Raw genomic sequence first — 19,052 nt, forward strand, 5'->3', positions numbered from 1 at the left:
CAAGGGGGACGATTTCGTGTAGAACTCTGTCAGAACTGATACCTGGGTTTTAGCAGGAAAGCAGAAATTTTTTAAACCGCAAAGGGTCCACAGTTCTTGCTTTTGGGATTACTAGTGAAGTGTCAGCAGCAGGCTGGATTTCATTTTTCACAGGAGAAGCATCTGTGCAGTTCTGCAGACTGAGATAAAGTAAACTTTAGATTGGAAATCAGAAGACCTTGTAAGTCAGAATTACTGTATTGTGGAGCTACAGGTGAGGAGTCAGGTGGCACTTCATTCTTGGCAGAAACAGAGGGAAGATTTTTATAATGTACGACTCTTTCACATCAGTAGTACTTATTGCAGTTGAGCACAGTTGCTCCTGACCGAGATGATTTTGTTAATTGATTTCCTGTTCCTGCAGTTACTTGCAATATCCAAAGGAATCACTGTTACTCGGAGGCCATGTCTGGCAACTTAATATTTTGCATTTCAGGTGCTATTTGCGTGTCTGTTTATCATATTTTATATATAATATTTATTCTTTTTTTTTCAGTGTACATATTACAATAAAAAACACAGGGAAAAAGGACTGGAGGACATCATAGTTATAAATATGCCTTCATCTATATTATTTGATAACCTCTTGTTGATCTGTTGCTGTCTATACAAAGAATGTTTTAGTCAACAATACTGATTTTATAGAGAATAAAGAGGAATATGTATGTGTGCAAGAGAGGCTTACATTTTTTTTTAAATTGCATTAGACTTTTAGATCTTAAGTACTTTGCATTATTCTTAACAGTGATAATACATGGAGCATACTGAGATATATTATACACATATCATTTGTTCTTGGGCACCAGTATATCATACGTGGGTGTCAACTGCATATCGCTGTGGTTTTTAACCAATTTATGATAGTTTTGTTCTGATGCGAAGCTTAAGTATGCTAGAACCAGGATTGCCGCCCACTTTAAATGTTGTTGTTAGCAGATAGCATTTATTTCAGTCACTTTAAAATCTTAACATTATGAAGAGGTTTTAAAAAGGTTTATGCCTTTTTAAAGGAACTTTTATATTCCGTCTGGAAAACATGATGCTGTGATTCTAAATCTACCAGTGTTGGTACTGGAGATCATTCTTCTGTAACATGTAATGCGGGTGTGGGGTTCCACACCCTCACTAATTTTACCAAGGTTTTGGACCCCCTAGAAGACCAGGGCCATCCCCATTAGGTGTCCAAACAGGATACAACCGACCAAACGGCAGCATTCTCTCAAAGCTTTCCTTGATCCTCTGGATGGAGTCCATCACTTTGAGTCCATCACGTGTTGAACCGTATGACCTTGCATAATAACCACACGTGTGGAAAGCCCAGAGGTCAGGTAATCCAAGGGATGTCCAGTGGTGATGCTGGCAGTTCCTGTGCAGGAGAGGTTTGCAGCTGGCTACCTCGTGGTTTCTGCAAGTGATGTTTTCCAGCTTTTTTTTGTCTTTCTGCCTTTCTTGTATAACAGTTAGGCTGGGAGAATGGGAAGCGTGGCTCGTGTAGTCCATGCAAAGATTTCTGCAGGAAGCTCACAAGGCTGCATGGATTGCTCCCATTGCCTCCAGTCAATTCTTGGGCTGAAATTAGCTTGAAGATTAGAGGAGAGGATACAGCCACAAGCATGCACACACAAGCTTACAGAGCAATGAACTTACCCAGAGAAATTGCCCAGAGTAAATTTTTTGTGTCATGTAAACACATATAAGCATTCAGTGCTTGCTTGTTAGGTTTATTTGGTAGGTTACCCTGTATGGCCTCAGACCTTAAGCTAAAATGCTTACCGATGCTGTGCTTGATCTTCGGGGATCTATTGAAAGAAACAGGCTGAACTTCTTTACCCCCTCTTCCATTTCTGTACGTGTAAAATGGAGGCTACCTGCCTTTCCGGGGCTTAGAGAGGATTAGCTACTCCTTACGGCTGGCTTTGGAGAGAAGCACTAAGCAGGGTGACGTGACATATGTCTGCTCTGATGGTGATGGGAAGGGAGGAGGCGCTGGGGTGCTCCTGGAGAGGGGGGAGCGTTAGCCACTGAGGACGGGGTCAGGAGAGCCCCCGCATGGGGGTGGAGGGAAGGCCACCAGCAGCCATGGGGAGACCAGAGCTGCGTGGGGCTGGCTGGCTGGCTCTTCTGGGATGCCCTCTCTTTAAAGCAAGCAGAGCGAGACAGGCGGGGGCAAAATACCCAGAGCGTTTCAGTAAATACGAGCACAAACCTGTTGGTTTTAATCAGCTTATGAGAAACGAGCTGCGCCTGGGACCTGCACTTGCAGGGTGAGCTCGGGTTCGGGCGTGCGCGCCTCCCCGCATCCTCCCTGGTGTGGGGGCTGCTGCCTTCGGGCTCCATCCCACAGCCTTGTGCCTGCCTGCCCCTGGCCTCCCCCAGAAAGCCTGCCAGGAAAGGAGAGCCTCCCCACTTAGCATCATCCAGCACAGATTTGGTGTTCACCTGGAAAGCCGTGACCAGTGCCTGCTTCCAGACAAATTCAAAATCTGGTTCAGGACAGATTACCCTCACTCAGCAGAATCAGCAGTGCAAATGTTTGCCTGCTTATTCCCATTTATCTGAGCACATTTCTTCCCTTGTGAGCTCCGTGTCATTCTTGATAGCCCCTGTTGCCTCTGCAGTGAGGGGACGTAGCCCCATGCCGCCTGCCTGATTAATACTTTCCCCATCCTCTGCTTAAGGGTCCTGGGGGTGTCTCTGGCAGGGGCTTATCCCCTGACCTGTTCCCCCTTCCCTTTCCTTGCCCGTTCTTCTCTGCAGCCTCTGGGATTTAACTCCACCTAGTTGGGCTGAATAATACCCAACAGATAAGCAGGGTCTGAAATTGGGGTACAGAGAACTCCCACACTGTGCAGATCGAGGGGATGCCCCAGCGCATCCCAGCCTTCCAGAGGACCCTGCAACTGTTAGTTAAAAATCATCTGGTTTATAGCATTGCCTCAGATTTCTGTTAGGTTTTTTTTTTTTTTTTTTTTCATGTTCCTCGTACCTCCAAAGAAAACTAAAGACTGTAATATAATTTTAAAAGTCCAGGGAGAACACACTTTCTTGTGCAAATGAAAATAATGTTCTGTAATAGCTACCGAGTAGGAATTGATTTTCTGCAGGTAACAACTTTGTGGGCTTGATACAATGAAGTAATAGAGCTGTGTATGTTGTGTGTAACCTCTGCAGTATTTCAGGGCTGTGATAAAAACTTCCTTTATCATGCAAGAATAGCAATCACATTCCAACTTTTTCAGATTTCAAAGTGTGAACATCAAACATAAGAACAACAAAACAAAAATACCTGAATTTCATCAGCCATTTTCATCTGAGTTTGCCAGGCCTCACACTATAAGTGTGGTGGTACTTCAAAGCCTGTGACAATTCAGTTTGGGAAAAAAAAAAAATAAAAAAAAAATCATCCTCTTGAAATATTAACATAAGAGAGCCTTTCCTTTGTTTTTCTCCTGGCATCTGCATCTGTGATGGGGTGGATGATTTCTCTGGCATCTTGAAGTTCTACCTAAAGTTGAGACAGAAAACCCTGGCAGTTCATTATCATCAGGAGACTTCTGTCTCTTTCAGATGAAATTTTCAAGTTCCTTACTTCTCCCTTGTAGCATGAACAGGGAGTCTCCAGCTTGCAGAGCCTCTGGAACAATGTGTAAGCAATTGCCTAAGTGCAGAGGGGAGCTGCCAGGTGTGGTTCTGTAGTACATGGGCTCTCTTGAGCCCAGGGGCTTGTGGCAGCGAGAAGCAGGGCAGGGAGGGCAGAGAATGTTGGTTCCTGACATAGAGGATGAGCCCTGTGATTCTGGACCAGCAAGTGGTGTCCGAAGAATACTTGCTGTATCACCCTCTGCATCAGCTGAAACAAAAGGTAGAGCGTGTAAGGAACTGCTGTTTTGCCTGGCTACACACGTCTCCTACTTGTTGAAGTAAAAGTTGGTTTCTAAAGCCCATGTAAAATCCATCCGTATCCTAGAACAGTTTGGGTTGAACGGGACCTTAAGGATTATCAAATTCCAGCCCCCCTGCCACGGGCTGGGACACCTTCCACCAGACCAGGTTGCCCAAAGCCCCGTCCAGCCTGGCCTTGAACCCTTCCAGGGAGGGGGCAGCCACAGCTGCTCTGGGCACCCTGGGCCAGTGTCTCACCACCCTCACAGGGAAGAATTTTTTCCTCCATCTAATCTCAATCTACCCTTTTCCAGTTTAAAGCCATTACTGCTTGTCCTATCACTACATGCCCCTGTAAAAAGTCCCTCTCTGTCTTTCCTGTAGGTCTCCTTTAAGCACTGTCAGGCCGCTATAAGGTCTCCCCGGAGCCTTCTCTTCTCCAGGCTGAACCACCCCAACTCTCTCAGCCTGGCCTCACAGGGGAGGGGCTCCTGCCCCCTGATCCAACTTGGTGGCCCTCCCCTGGACCCGCTTGAGCAGATTCATGCCCTCCTTCTGTTGGGGGCCCCAGAGCTGGACCCAGCACTGCAGGGGGGTCTCACCAGAGCAGATTAGAGGGGGAGAATCCCCTCCCTTGACCTGCTGGCCACACTGCTCTTGATGCAGCTCGGGATGTGGTTGACATTCTGGGCTGCGAGCGCACATTGCCAGGTCATGTTGAGCTGCAAGTCCTTTGCCACTGGGCTGCTCGTAGTCTCAGTATGTCTGAGTTCTTCCTCTGTGCTTTGGAAGAAGTAAACTTGTGGACCTGAAATGAGGTCTGAATTCTGGCTAAACGTGTGCTTAAGCCCGCTGGGAGCCTGAGAGGATTGTGGTGGTCTGAGAACGGAGGAGAGCTGGACCGTGATGTCCCATTTTGAAGGAAGTCAGTGGGAGAGTGACCTCAGGAGGTGCCAGGAGAGAGGCCAGTGCTGATGCCTACTTGGGTCAAAACAAACCTGGAGGATGAAGTTTGCTCCCTGGCGTGGTGAGAGCGGGCACTGATCAGGTGCTGTGATTCTGCTGGTTGCGCAGGTTGCCTGTTCTCCTAGTTTTACCGAGGGGTATTTCTTTAGGGGGAAGGTACTTACCAAAGCCATAAGTAACCCCTCAGGCTGACAACAAGCAGATGCTGTTGCCCCCTGGGCAGAGCTGAAGAGCTGCGTATAGCTGTTTCCCTCTTCTTCTGGGGGTGGAGGTGCACAGGCACTGGTGCCCCATCCCTCCCTGCCTACGCTACCAGTATCGCTCTTCTGCAGCCAGCTCCTTTCGGTGTGGCATTGCTAGTCTCCTCTGTTCTGATGACTACATTTGAAATATCTTGTTGCTGATTATGCAAAGTATCTGCTTTTCATCACCACATCTTTTTGTGTGAATGCCTTGTTGAGTCTTCAGTGTGGATTTAATATTTTTTGAATATTATATGTTAATTGCTTCCAATTTTCTATTGCTTCATCTCTTGGCCACTTCAACTTAATTATTGTTATAGCTGCCCTTTTGTGAAATGTGTTACGCCTGTTCTGATTTTTCTTCTCAATTTCATTTAAATATTTGTCAGGTTAAGTAAACCCTCTTGCCTTTTATTTTGTTTAGAACAACAGATTCCCATTAAATCAAATGTGGGAGTTTGTTTAGTTAATAGGAAGGCTGTATAGCACTACTGAGTGGAAAATACACTGTTACAACCTTCAGCATTAAACTGAGAATGGTGCATTTCTTAAAACTCGAGGTTCGTGTGTTGACTCTTGCATATATCAGGTTCTCAAAAAATTCTATTACTGCTCTTCATGCAGAATTTCATCACGGCAGGTGGTGTGTGCTATTCCCCCAGGTCTTAGTCTTTGTATAGGGGAAAGGATATAGAGTTCTCCATGCTCATGCTGAATAAAAAGGTGCTCTTTCAACAGGATACTGATTAAAACTGGACCTTAGCAAGAAAAATGTAACAAGGTAATGTGTCCTTTAAACCCTGACTCTGAAGTTTATGCGAGTCTTCCTTCACTGGAGCAGGAGGAGCTACTGGAGTCCTGAGTGTCCTTCACAGTGCCAAGTGTCCTCATGTCCAAAAGAAAACTCCTGGAGGATGGAGGGGAGAGAGGACGGTGCAAAATTTAGAAGTTGCAAGGCACTGTGAGGCGGGAGTGACAGGCACAGAAAGCTGCATAGATGGTGGTGAGTTTTATCTCAACCCTCTTACAGAACTTGAAGCCCCCCAGGGTGTGTTGGTGACACAGTGACAGCTCTTCTGAGCTTATCCTTTCTTCTGGGTAGCAAAGGATGGGAAATTCTGCCTAGGACATGCAGGAGCTGGACCGGGTGAAACAAAGGGTGGTGGTAAGGGTCCCTGTTGAAATGTTGGGTGTTTTGTTTAATAAGATGACTGTGCTTGCACTGAAACATGCTGATGCTTCCCCACAGTCTCAGACCACTTCTTGGCTGGCTGGCTGGCTGTGTAGAGCGAGGTCCTGCTGTTTTCCCCCTTGCAGAAGGTATTTGGCAGTAAAGGGCATGAGCCCACATAAAGGCTTGAGTGAGGAAACGCAAGATCTCCCAAAGATAGCACAAAATTGTTTCATAATGAGTCTTGGTACGGTATTTCATAATGGACCTTTGGAAAAGTATGAAAAGTATTTGCTTTGGTGTCTTAATAACCTCTCCGGGGGAGGGAGCAGCCTCTTTCCCGTGCAAGGCTGCTATGAACCAGAGCCTCGGGCTCCACCACGGTGAGCAGCCCCTCTGCCTTCTGCAAATCATCACTTCCACCCCTGAGATTTTGTATTTAATAGCGAGGCCGCTCACAGGCTGGGATTTGGCAGTGTCTTTTGTAAATTAGTGTTTGGAAAGGAAAGCAACGGGCTTCACTGGATGCCCATGAATTGATCCAGGTGCTTATTTCTAACACAGACCATAGCTCGCTCATGAGCATAACCCAAAGAGGATGTAGTCGGTTGTATTTTTTTTTTTTTAACTGAAAAAAGTATTTTTGTAAGTGATTTAAAAATGGCACTAAGTTAAAAAAAAAAAAAATTAACAGGTGTTATGCTGAAATGTGTTTTTATGATTTCACTGTATATCTGGGTTTTCTTCCCCTGTATTATCATTCCCCACAAAAGCAAATGGATTGAAGACACTGAGCAAACAGCTGAACATAGTAGACTTTAAAGTGCTGGCTTATTGTTCAGGTTTATGCCACTTTGGGGTGCCTGTTGGTTGCATGCCAACTGCAAAAGAGTTCAATTATCTTAATAGTTTCAAAGCAAAGAAGTGTAGAACCAAAAGCATGGGTTACTGTTGATCTGTTATAACCCCAAAATTAAAAAGAAATATGGTAAAAATGCATTTCCATTCCTACTTAGCTCTTCTTAAAATAAATTAAAGCAGCATTAAACAAGTATCTATTTATTTTTAGAAATTTCTAGAAAGCACTGGAATATGAGGACATGAGCACGACAGTGCTACCAGCCTGCTGCGAGACCACATGGAAGCATTTAATTGACTGAAGAGACCAGTTTCTTTTGTTTCAGATTACAGGATATTATTTAAAACCGATTGCAGCTTGTTGTTTTTAAAGTTGGTTGTTTTCAGCCAGTAACGCTGCCTGTTTCAGCTGTATCTGCTCCACACATGCCCAGGCTGGGAGAAGGAGAGAGGGGCACCCGAAGCTGGGGGCATTTGCCCTGTACTGCTGTGGCTCACATGCACCAGATGGTTCCCCACCCCACAGCTCATTCATTGCTTATTCCCTTCGGTTTCCTAAATCTTACTAATTTTTTCTTCTATAAATCACCAGTTCCCTTTTCTAGCAATTAATCATTTTGCTTATTTTTTGGTTCTATATTTAATCCTTCCTATTCATCAACTCTCTCGCATGTTAATCTTCCAGTATTAGAGGAGTTGTATGCATTTCTGTGCCAGTTCAGATCCCTGCCCGCATACCTCAATTTCCTCTCTTTATTTTGGTGACCAGCAACAAGATGCTCCAGGGGAAGGAGCAGTACTCCTGCCCCACCCTGAGTGGCAAGTACAGCATCCTGACAGCCTATGGTGGATTTACCCTTTAATTATTGGTTCAAGACTAGAGCATGAGACGTTATGTTCTTTTCCAAAGTCTCGTTGAGATGGGAAACCCACGTCCAGTCCCTTTTTGAATCCAACTGGATTCTTGGCCTCCCTGGTATAAAGGGGAATGAGTTACTGTTGAGTAAATTACATGTTGTATAGAGAGTATTTTCTTTTACATGTGTTGAGTTTTTATTTGCTTGAAATTTATTTTCTTCTTGTGTTACAAGATAGAGAAGCACAATCTCCTGTTTTGTCTTACCGGTTTATTTTCTAAAAGATATATTTTAAGCAGACCAAATGGAGCATGTTACCCAGAACTGGAACTCACCTTCCTCCTCCTCAGCAGCGCTGCTGCGAGGGTTTTGCTGTCCCCCCTTTCTTTTTGCCACCCAGTGCTGGGGTGCCCCTGTTCAGAGCCCAGGCATGTGCTGTCCTGCCACCCCAGGAGGGCAACCAAAGCCATCCCCAGTGGCGCCACAGACTGTCACTTAAATTGGAGAAGTGTTTGCCAAATGGTTTAAAAGCCAGTACTGTGTGTATGCGTTCCTTGCGGGGAGGGTGTGGGGGGTGTGTTTGACAAGGCACGGGAGAGGTGTCTATCAGCTGAGTGGTGTGACTGAATGATACCTCTTTTGTTCCAAGATACACCTGCAGCGCATACGTAGACTCCTGTCTGCTTTATTTTACTTGTATATATACATTCTACAGCAAACTTTATAAAAGCCACATCGCGTTTCTTAAGTAATTCTTCAAACCAGACATACAAGTGCTTGGCGAGAAGGATGACGGGAGGTGCTGAGGTGTTGGCACCTGCAGCCGCAGTTGGAAATGAAAGACCTGGAGCCCCATGTCCGGCAGCGTACGGCCCCCTGAGAGAGAAACCTGGCCCGGGGAGCCTAGGAGAGGGTGCCTCAAGGGGGTTTGTAGCTCTGCGTTTGAATGTGTGGGTGCAGCGTCATATCTTTGACAACACGTGCTGCCTGCATCTCTTCCCATTCCAGGACTTACTCAGACACCTGAATAACTCCCCACCTCTCAACTGCAGGTCGATAGTGGTGCCCTTTGTTGGACCCGTGGGTAAATTCTCTGTAGTACACAGCGTTGCTCTGCCTTCAGCGTGCATGCATAACCGCTCAGATAAAATAAATTCATTGTACCTCGCTGCAGCTGTCAGTGAAAGGAAATTGGGCATTTTCCCCTTGAGTGTTGGGATAGTTTTTCTCCAGTCTTTCTTTGAAAGCCCTAATAGCATTCTACTTTTTAGATCTCTCTCTTTACGGAGGGAAAATCACTTTCTGCTTTTCTTGTGTTCAGAATTATGCAATGCAGTTTCTGAACGTAAACATGCATCAGTAAATGCCATAGAAATGTACTCTACAAAGATTCCACCGTTAACCACACCAAAGAAAACAAAAATGCAAGATTCTTCAAATCGATGTCACACACAGGAAGTGACATTTAAATTCTTACTCATTTAAAATTAAGCCATCTTACATTTTCCTCTTTTAAAGTGTTGAAGATTTTCCATTTGCTAAAGGGCTATCTTGCAAGCCTTCAAGAATAAGTTTTTCCATTTTTATTTTTTGTTCAGAGGCTTGAGCTATTGGGCTTTTTTAAGATGATGGTATACATGTGAGTGTGAGGACTGCGTACATTTAATTGGCTATTTGAGAAACCTGTGTTAGAGGACTGACCTCAGAAGCGTTAGGAAATGGTAGTCCCACTGCTTATCTTTACACTTCATAAAAAGCATTGTTTAATTCTTGGAAGAAGAGGGTGTTTCAGTCTTGCTCAGTTTTTTCTTTGTTCTGGTTTGCTTTGCTTTTGTTGGTGTTTTTCCCTGATCCTCTTCAGTGCTGGAATACAGTATTGAAACAACTAGTGTGGTTTATGGCTTCTGCTCCCAAGTTTTTAATTTTTTTTCATCATGTGGAAGCCTCATGTTAAGCCTCCAGTAAACAGATTTTCCCGAATCTAAACAAAAAAGCGAGGGCTACGACACGCAACCAGTTCTGGCTGTGAAATCAGGGTCAAAATCACTTGCACACCCCCCAGTCCTGGCGGCGGTGAGCTTGGCCTTGCCCAGGTGTTGGCCTTCCCCACGGCCCCTGGCTGAGCTCGTGTCCCCGCAGCGCATGGCGTGCAGGACTCGGCTGGACGGCGAGCTGAGCTGTCGGTGCCCTCCGCCGTTCGAGATGCCCCAACGAGCCGCTTCCCCTTCCTTTTGGAAGGAGCACTGCCGAGGTGAACATCCGTCCTTCCTCTGCGTGTGAATTGCTGATCCTTCCGCGTGCTGGCTGCGCTGGGGATTGAACACAACTGTCGATGCTCTTCTGAAGCATGAAAGGGCAGTGCGTTTGTTTCATTTCTCGGGCATCTGCCAGAAGTTTCTGAAAGCACTGAAGTGTCGAGATGTTATCTCAATCAATTAAAATCTGTACTTCAGAATTTCTCCGTTACTAGGGTTGAAAATAAAAGCACCAAATTTGAAGTATGAACTCTCCTTTCAAATGTTATATTTCACTTAATGTACTTTTAGCTGGTAAAATTATAACAGTTGCTGATTGGTACGCTTTTTATCATTACTGTTGAATCTTCTTTATCAAAAGATGTTTGTGTTCCTTTTATTTACCACTTCTTCACAGCATTGTGGAGAAACAAGTCTTTATCTGCTGTGCATCTCCTGTATACTGTTCTGTCAGCCAGAAGTGTCTCTGGTATTCTGGAACTATTGGAAGATTTTAAAATACAGTCTATTAAAAAAAAAAAAGAAAAGATACTCTGTTATAAAAGAAAAAAAAAAAGCTAAAATCCTGTTAAATAATTAAGGTGCTTTGGGCTTTATCAGGATTGTCAGTGTTCTTGCCATAATATACATATGCAAAAACTGTAAGAAGTTTAATATTTTATAGCAAGGATAACTCCAAAACCTAAATCTGCTGGCTTGTTTCTATGGTAACAAATATTGAAATATGTCTAGCCAACACTGTAGGTCCCCGTCCCCCCCCCATTTAATTTCTGTCTGTGGGTTCTAGGAATTCATTAAAACTGTAGAATCCTTTAAAATTGGTACATTCTGTTGTAAAATTCCTTAAGATTAATGTTGAACATAACTTTACATTTTAACATAAACACTTCTTTGAAAGATATTTCTTAGCAAGTGAGGGATTAGAGTTATATTTCTAAGACTGTATGCTCATTGATCTGGTATTTTTGTTCTTCATTGGCAAGTTGAATTATATTTTTTTCTGTGCATGACTATACTTAAAAAATGGAGTTTCAGTCTATGGATTCTGCTGAAAATATTAAAGACTGCTTAAGTGGAACGGTCTGGCTGGAAGACAACAATGTCATGAAGTCAGCACCTGCAGGATTAAATTTAGTGGTCAGGACCCCTTGGCCAGAGCTGCTACGTAGAGATCCTGTCCTGCTTTTAAGATTAAAATGATGACTTGCTGGGAGCTTCAGCCTCCATTTCAATTAATTGCATTTAACTTTTTGTTTATTACAGAGTATTTTCTACGTATCTGATTTAAACCATTTTATGTCTGACGTCTTCTGGTTGTTTTTCTTTTGAGAGCAGACTGACAGCGTTGGGAAGTAATCTGAAGTGTTGGCTGTGAGTTTCCATTTCCCCGGTGGTAGCTGAAACCACAAGCACCTACTCCCAGCAGCAAGAGAAGAATTTTGAGACTTTGAAGTGAAATATCAGGTTGATGCAACATTTTGCATCTGGTTGACTAGCCAGCATTAGATGCAGCTGGAAGCATAAAGACTTCCTCCCTCCACCTGCAGGGACTCTGGTTTCTGCTGGGATGTAGTAAAGATAATGAAGCAACAGAAAGAAAATTTCAGAAACTGAGATTTTCACTTCACAGCTGTGTTTCAGGAGCCCATGGTTAGGGACTAAATGCATATTTTGTCATTGGGCTAATAGCATCCAACCTTTTCTCCTCAAAGAGACTTATAGCTGGGGGCTTGGAAATCAGACACAGCAACCTTAACTGATGCCTCGAAGGGCAAGGAGGTACAGCTGGAGCCAGCAACTGAAGGAGGTGCAGCTGGAACCAGTAACTGAAGTGCTTAATAAAAGCAGAAGGTGGTATTCAGAAAAAGTGCGGTTCGTTCATTCATATCCTTCTGGAGCAGTAAGGAAGAAAGTGGGATATTTAATGGGCTAAGGATTCTCTCTGTGGTCCCATGCAGGAATGAGTGATTTCAGCGCTGAGCTCGAGGCTGGCATAGGCAGCCCTTTGCTTTGAGAGCCAGACGAGGTGACAGTTCTGCTCCTTGGGCAGAGCCAGGCAGTGTATGCGCACAAGGAAATGTAAAAACAAAACAACAGACATAAGTACTCTTCAGATGGATTGTGAGCAGCATATCCTGTCACCTCATAAGCCCTACGTAAATCTCCAGAATCTCCTTTTATGATCGCAAACATTATGTAGAAAAAGAATTGAGGCAGCGTCCAGTGAAGAAGTTGCTTTGGGTTGGGTGTGGGAGGCTTGCGAGATCCCAGCCTTCAGCTTGCTTCACCTGTGTATTTCACCTGTCCCTGGCCTGAGATGCTCCTTTTTCTTCCCTGCACAACCTGTGGTGTTCTCTGAACCAGCATGGGCTGTGGAAATAGGAGCTGCAAAGTCACCAACAGGAAAGTTATCAAAGTCTCCTTCCATCGTAGGTGAGTGGTATCACTGCACTGTCTGAAAGCTCCTGTGAGCGTGTGCTCGCATGGTACTGGCGTGCCCCCAGCAGCACCCGGGCTTCTCGGACTGGGAAGGGTTATGGCTGATGGAAGAGTCTTGCCTTCACACCCCCCCCACACCATGCAGTCAAGGACAGCAAGGTCCGCTCTTGCCAGTATTTTGAACTCTCCAGGCTTCATCCCAAGCCCATGGAAAGACTTTTGATCTCTGCAATGAGCTTCACCCAAGGGGCCAATGTAAATGATAAGTGCATATTCCTGTTCCTCAGAAGTAGTGCTTTTCTGCAGGCCTGCTTTTATTCTTCCTCTCTTTTTGTTTTCATGAAGAAGTCTCCCGTTTTTTGAGAAAGAAAAGCAAACAACCTCCAGTCTCATAACTACAAGATGAAACTTGGCTTTTCAGGAGAGAGAAGTGAAGTCTCCTTATGCATTTGTAGAGAGCCTAGTGCAGGGAGGATAGTGGCTGAGGCCCCTGGGAGCTGAGGTGAAAGCCTTTTTTATTTTTTTTTTAAATCCAAGCACAAATTCTGAACAAAAATTTCTGAAGGAAACTGACTCAAAACTTGATACAAACAAGTGAAAAAATTCTGCTCTTTCATTTCTTGGGTTGAATGTGGAACTTATGGAAACCATGGATGTGCTCCAGCTCAAACTTTTTTCTTGAAAATAATCCATCTTTCTTTAATAGGTAGAAGAATATATGTAACGAGTTCTGTTTGGGGGCTTTCTCACATCACAGTGATGGACTTGTCAAATTTATTTTCAGGAAAAGTGATCAGGATTGAGAGCAGGATTATACATGTGCATGAAAGCTGTGGATATTCCTGTTCCATGAGGCTTGTAATCTTTCTCAGCCAGAGCAAGCCTGCTCGCTACAGCACGGCCAGTTGGTAGCTGTCGGGAAGCTTTCACAATGGACGAATGTGTCCACACCAGTTTTTCCACCTTACTTTAAAACATCTGGTATATATCAGGGTCCTACACACCCTTTTTGACTCTCAGAGCTGTGAAATGAAAAAGCAACTTGTATTCTTCTGTGATCAGCTCTCACATTCTCATATGGTGTCTGTGCAGCCAGACACATCAAATTATACTTTGACTCGCTCTTACAGTTTGAAAAATACTTACCATCAGGTTTAGATGAACTGCTTAGTAAAATCCTGCAGAGAGTGAGCGCGAGTTGAGGGGAAGCGCGCATGAGAGGTAAGATGCCAGCGGTTATATGGTCTGCTTGGCGCAAGGCGAAGGCAGAGTTCAAACCATGATTGTTGCTATTAACCTTTGCAGTGTTTGTGCTGACCAGGAGTCGGTGTTTTTTGCAGAGGTAACGTCAGTATTTCCCTTAACATAAGCAGTCCTGTAGGAAGATACATACCAGATGATTAAAAAATAATAGGCAGGATGAGTGCATGCAGAGAAAATCTGCTTTGATACAGAAGCATTTGTTTCTTGCAGGAGTTATATAGCCCCTCGTAAGAGGAGAAACAAGGATTTGTAGAACTGTGTTCGTTTTAAGTGTCTGAGTGCTCAGTCCTGATAGTGGAGGGAAATTTTTTTTCAGATAAGTTTTTTGGAGACCGAAAGTTTGGAACAGAAGATGTATGGTATGACCCCATAATGCCTTTTATGCGATGTTCCCAACCATCATGCTATTGAGAACGAGTCTCCCTGCCCCATTTCCCTGCTGATTAAAAATTCAGTTTCTTGTTTTTCAGTCCTCTGGAGGCAAAATTTCAAGAGGTCGGGGTGGCTCTGTTGCAGCTTCTTTTCTGTCCCCAATTCCCTAGCCTTATGGCAGGGTGTTTTTCTCTATAGTTCCTTCTGCCATAGTGGTTAGAAACAGAAAATGTTTAGCTTAACCCTGAGGCGGCTTCAACCTTGTGCTGGATTAATTAAAAAATATTGCTGTGCCCTCCACAGCAGCAGAGCGTCGTTTGGGAGGGGAGCGAAGGGAGGAGCGCTGTGCTCTGGGGGCAGGAGGACCCAGCCTGCCTGCCAAGATCCCCGCCGTCAGCGGGAGATCCCTGCCTGCCAGGGGAGCGGGTACCGGCTCCCCGAGCTGCCGCGCAGCTCCCCGAGCTGGGTTTCGCCTCCAGCGCTCTTGTTTGTAAGGGAGCCGTTCCACCACTGCAGTGTTTTATTTTCTGAAGTTGTTTCAACCCCCTTTTCCATCCCAGGGGGAGGGGGGAAAAAAAAAAAAAAAAAAAAAAAAAAAAAAAGCCCTTTAGAAGAGGAGCTAGGTAACAAAGCTGTGTGTTTCTCCTCCATATTATGTACTTTGTGCAAGTTAAAAGGCTCGTTCTGCCTTTCATCTTGTGGACTGTTTTCTGCAGATACTTCCTAACTTTTCCCATGACGTTTTCGCCTGGTTCTTCAGAAGATTGTATGGACTGAAAGAGACTATTGTTTCCACAAGAGCGCAAGCATGTGCACATTGGCTAATCTGGTTGGTACAGGATTTCAGGAGTGGGTGTTGGACGGAGGAACAGGATTGGGATGTGTGCAGCTATGAATTCTTGCGAACGGCATGCTCTCTTATTCTGTAAATAATACCACATTTCACTTCTTAGGTTCACCATTTGTGTTTCTCCAAAAGTTGAACTCCAGTATCATGAGATGTAAACAAGGAAATGGCATACAGGAAGATTGCAAAAGCTTTGGTTAGCAAAGATTGGAAAGCTGGTTCGGTTTTCAGAGCTGCGCCTGGATAGGTATCAGCTTCTGGATTGCATGGAGATTCAGCACATTTATTTTTCACAAACGTTGTAGGTTTAGAATAGGTGCTTGATTGTCTCTCTTGCTTTCTCCTCCCCCATGTTTGGGTTTCCATTTTTGAAGTACAGGGTAGTCAAACATGCACTTTTGAGCATGGCTTTTAGGAGGCAGACTTTGGCAATCGAGATGCATTTGCCCACTCTTGAGCCACCGCAATCTGAACCTTGCATTTACAACAAACTCTCTCAGCAAAGCAGTCTGCATACAAGACATCATGCGCGAGAGTTTTTCGTTCAGTCAGATGGTATCACCGGGGCACAAAGGAACCGCTCCTGGTTGTTAGAGTTTTGCACCCAGAATCTCGTCGGATGCAACCTTGCCGCAGACTTGTTGCCCCTTTCAGGAGCATTACCTAGAAAATGGTGCTGGGATAACTCCAGCTTCCCAGTGGTGACCCAGATCTCTGCTGGTGATGAGATCTCATCTCCGCTGGGCACGGAGCGAGAACAGCGGTTGCCTTTTCAAGGGCTGATTCGCAGGCGTGTTCCCATGCGGTGTTTCCAGGCTCATCAGCAGCCTTGCAGCGCTTTGGCTGTTGCTGCTGACATGCCCGTGTCTGGCGGCGAAAGGCGGGGTTTTCTTCCATGGTCTGGTTTCATGCAGGTCTCGTAAGAGGGTGTGAGGCAACTCCAGGGTGTTTTTACATACTACTTTATGTATGTGTGAGACAGCATAAAAATCCTCAGGGTTTTCTTAGCAGCAACAGCATTATATAACTGACAGTTTGTTGTATCTCCATTTTAATATTTTCTTGCTCGATCAGGAATAGTTGCAGCTTGTGAATGACCCCTTGGAACTAGAGGATACAAGCTGGGAAGGCTGATGCTTGCTGGTCATTTAAGACTTGACGAGGATTGATACTGTGGTTTGTTGATGGATTTTGTCTGGCTGAGATGCTTTTTGATGGATGCACAGGAATTCCCAGGTGTTGATAAAAGCGTTTGACCATAGCCGATTTTGTGAGAGGATAGGAAAGAGAGATCATGAAGTAAGGAGTCAGGGGTTTGTCTGGCTCTTTTTCATTTACAGGCTGTCTTATTCATCAAAGAGCTTGCAGCCTCACCCATAGTCACATGTAGTTTTAGCACCTCCGGACCAGACTGCTGTGTTGGCTATCCTTGGAGGGATTTTCTGATGCTTCCGTGGGACACAATATAGGTCAACTGCCTCGCTTCACAGACCACCTCACTGCTTGCCCAAGTGATGTTTCTGAAATTGCGCCTCTTCTTCAGGAGTTCACGGGCACAGTACGGAGCACTGGAACCAGTCTGTGAAGCTGCCTTTTCCTATCCGAGACTCCTTTTGTGTTAGACAGAGTCCGTGTTGCGGTAGCCAGGAATATTTGAGGCGTGATTTTGCTGACAGTTTTCTCCTCTGCACTCCTGAGGATTGGATGTAGGGCAGTTTGGAGGGTTCGTAGCAGTGGAACTCCCTATTTACAGTCTGCGAGTTCATTAGAGCCCTAAATTATTTACCTTATAGAATTCAAGCCCTGAATTATTTACCTTTAAAGCCTGTCTTCCTGCATTGTGCATTTGGTTGACTGTAGACCTCTGCTCTGTTATACACTATGGATGCGTAAGGCAGCATAGTACATAGGGCTGTTTCAGCTATTTGCTGTTATCTTTATTTTCATACACAAATACATTACAGTATTACAACTAAGGTCAGAGTGCGACTTGGTGAGATATAAAAAGGATTTGTGCAGGACTAATTTTAAGTCTTTTGAATGCCTGGACAGTTTTTGATTATGTGATCACACTCTTCTCTTTCTGCAAGTCCCCTGCCTAGTGCCGAGCGTACAGCTGTAGCTGCAAGCCCTGGGCAAACGCCTTATTCAGCATCTTGTTTTTTCCCGGCTGTTCCATGTTTGGCACCCAGCTTTTTTTTATGGTGCACTACTCAAGTCCTACTGAAGAAGCTTGTCGTTTCCTTGTGAGCTTATTCTGTTTATCAGTGTCAGGCTTGAGGTTTTGGCAAATATTTGGGAAGCGTTGCCACTTCTTTACGGGAAGAGAGTTAAAACAAGAGGACAAAAGATCTTGAGGATCTCAGAGCCTTGCCGCTGAGATGTCTCCATACTATGTAGTATTTTATGTACTGGAAATATGTTTCCCTTTTGCTGCGAGTGTTCATTAGTTTTGCTTGAGAGAAGCCAGGGTTTCAGGTTGGTTAGGAACTCGCCATTAATGGCCGCTTGGGAGATGCTGGGTTTAAATGGCTGGAGCGGCGCTGCATCGGAGCTGCGTGGCAGCTCTCCAAGGCACAGCTCATCTGCCTGAGCACTGAAAAGGGGTGGCAGGGAGCAGGGGGCTGGCTGTCGTCTGCCCTTGCTGCCAGCCATGGCCAGAGTTGTCCTTCGCTCTCGTCTCACAGCCCCCATGCGCGGCTCAGGTACGTCGCGTGTGCCGGGCGCGGCGGGAGAGGGCAAGGGGAGCCGCCACATCTCCCTCCCCATTCGTGCCTCGACTCATCAGTGCTCTCTTTTGCAACATAGCTTTGGTACACCAAAGAAAAAAGGCGGGAGGCAAACAAATAACAGACAGCATCCACCGGTGTCATAGAGGCTCGAACACAGTCGTGGCCGCACGGCCGCCATGCAGCCCTCCGTGCCTAACCAGGTTGTTGCTCTTTCCCCATCCTACCTCCTTCAGTTTTCCGTTCCCTGTTAAGTGAAATTTGTTTTTTTGATGTATTTTTTCCCTGCTGTCCCCTGACCCAGCTCTTGGCTGCTCTGTGTTGAGTGTAGGTGGCTCCAGGCTGCCGGGACTGCGGCAGGGAGGACACCTGGAGCAGGGCACAGGGTTGATCCCTGCCCGGTCGGGAGCAGACGCCAGAGGCAAAGGCCACCTCTCTCCTCAGCCCTGGCCTAGAGTGTGCTCTTTGCTTTGCCCCAGGTTTAAACCCTCTGTTCCAGAGATTGCCAGAATTTGTTGAGTTTGCCAGAATTCGGTGAGTCTTTCCAGCCCCTTTTTCAGGAATGGCTCAATCACCACTGTGACCGAAACCTTGCAACAAAACTTTCTGGCAGACATCCATGTTGATGATGGACAGAATATGCCAAATGCCCCAGCCCTGACATCGCAGGGTGGGTATCACAGCTATATCCCCCACCCTTGCTGCGTGGCCACGTTTAATTTGTATGCACTTGTGGAGGTAGGCAAGGGATCACGTACAGATGGTTGAGTTGCATCTCCTTAAGGGAAGGGGCTTGTTTTGTTTGCTTTCAGAAAAATCAACGAAATGCCAACGTTAATGGCATTTCCAGTACTGAAAATCCAGTTGCATTTTTTGTTTATTTATGGTATGTCTTCTGGCCATTCAGAGAGGCTAGTGGGGTTTTTTGAGGTTGTATCTTCAGTTGGGTTTCTACCGTATGGGCTTTTTTCTTCCTTATTTAAGTGTGGAAATTTCTTACATGAGGTACATTTTGGTTCATTGGTATATTGGCAGGAGAATTTGACACTGAAGCTTAAAGCTACTAATATGTGAAGTGAGGAGCAAACAGAGACACTAAAAGACCCTTTCGAGAATTTTAAGCAGAGTCACT

At 45.2% G+C, this 19,052-nt stretch overlaps 1 protein-coding gene across 8 annotated transcripts in view; it reads left to right on the forward strand.

The window, feature by feature from the left end:
* Positions 1-19,052, forward strand: part of BACH2 (BTB domain and CNC homolog 2) — a 198,292-nt gene that overhangs the window by 25,354 nt on the left and 153,886 nt on the right. The window lies entirely within an intron of this gene.

Source organism: Tyto alba, unplaced genomic scaffold (assembly GCF_018691265.1).
Source record: "Tyto alba isolate M040663 unplaced genomic scaffold, T.alba_DEE_v4.0 Super-Scaffold_40, whole genome shotgun sequence".
In the NCBI taxonomy this organism is placed as follows: Eukaryota; Metazoa; Chordata; class Aves; order Strigiformes; family Tytonidae; genus Tyto; species Tyto alba.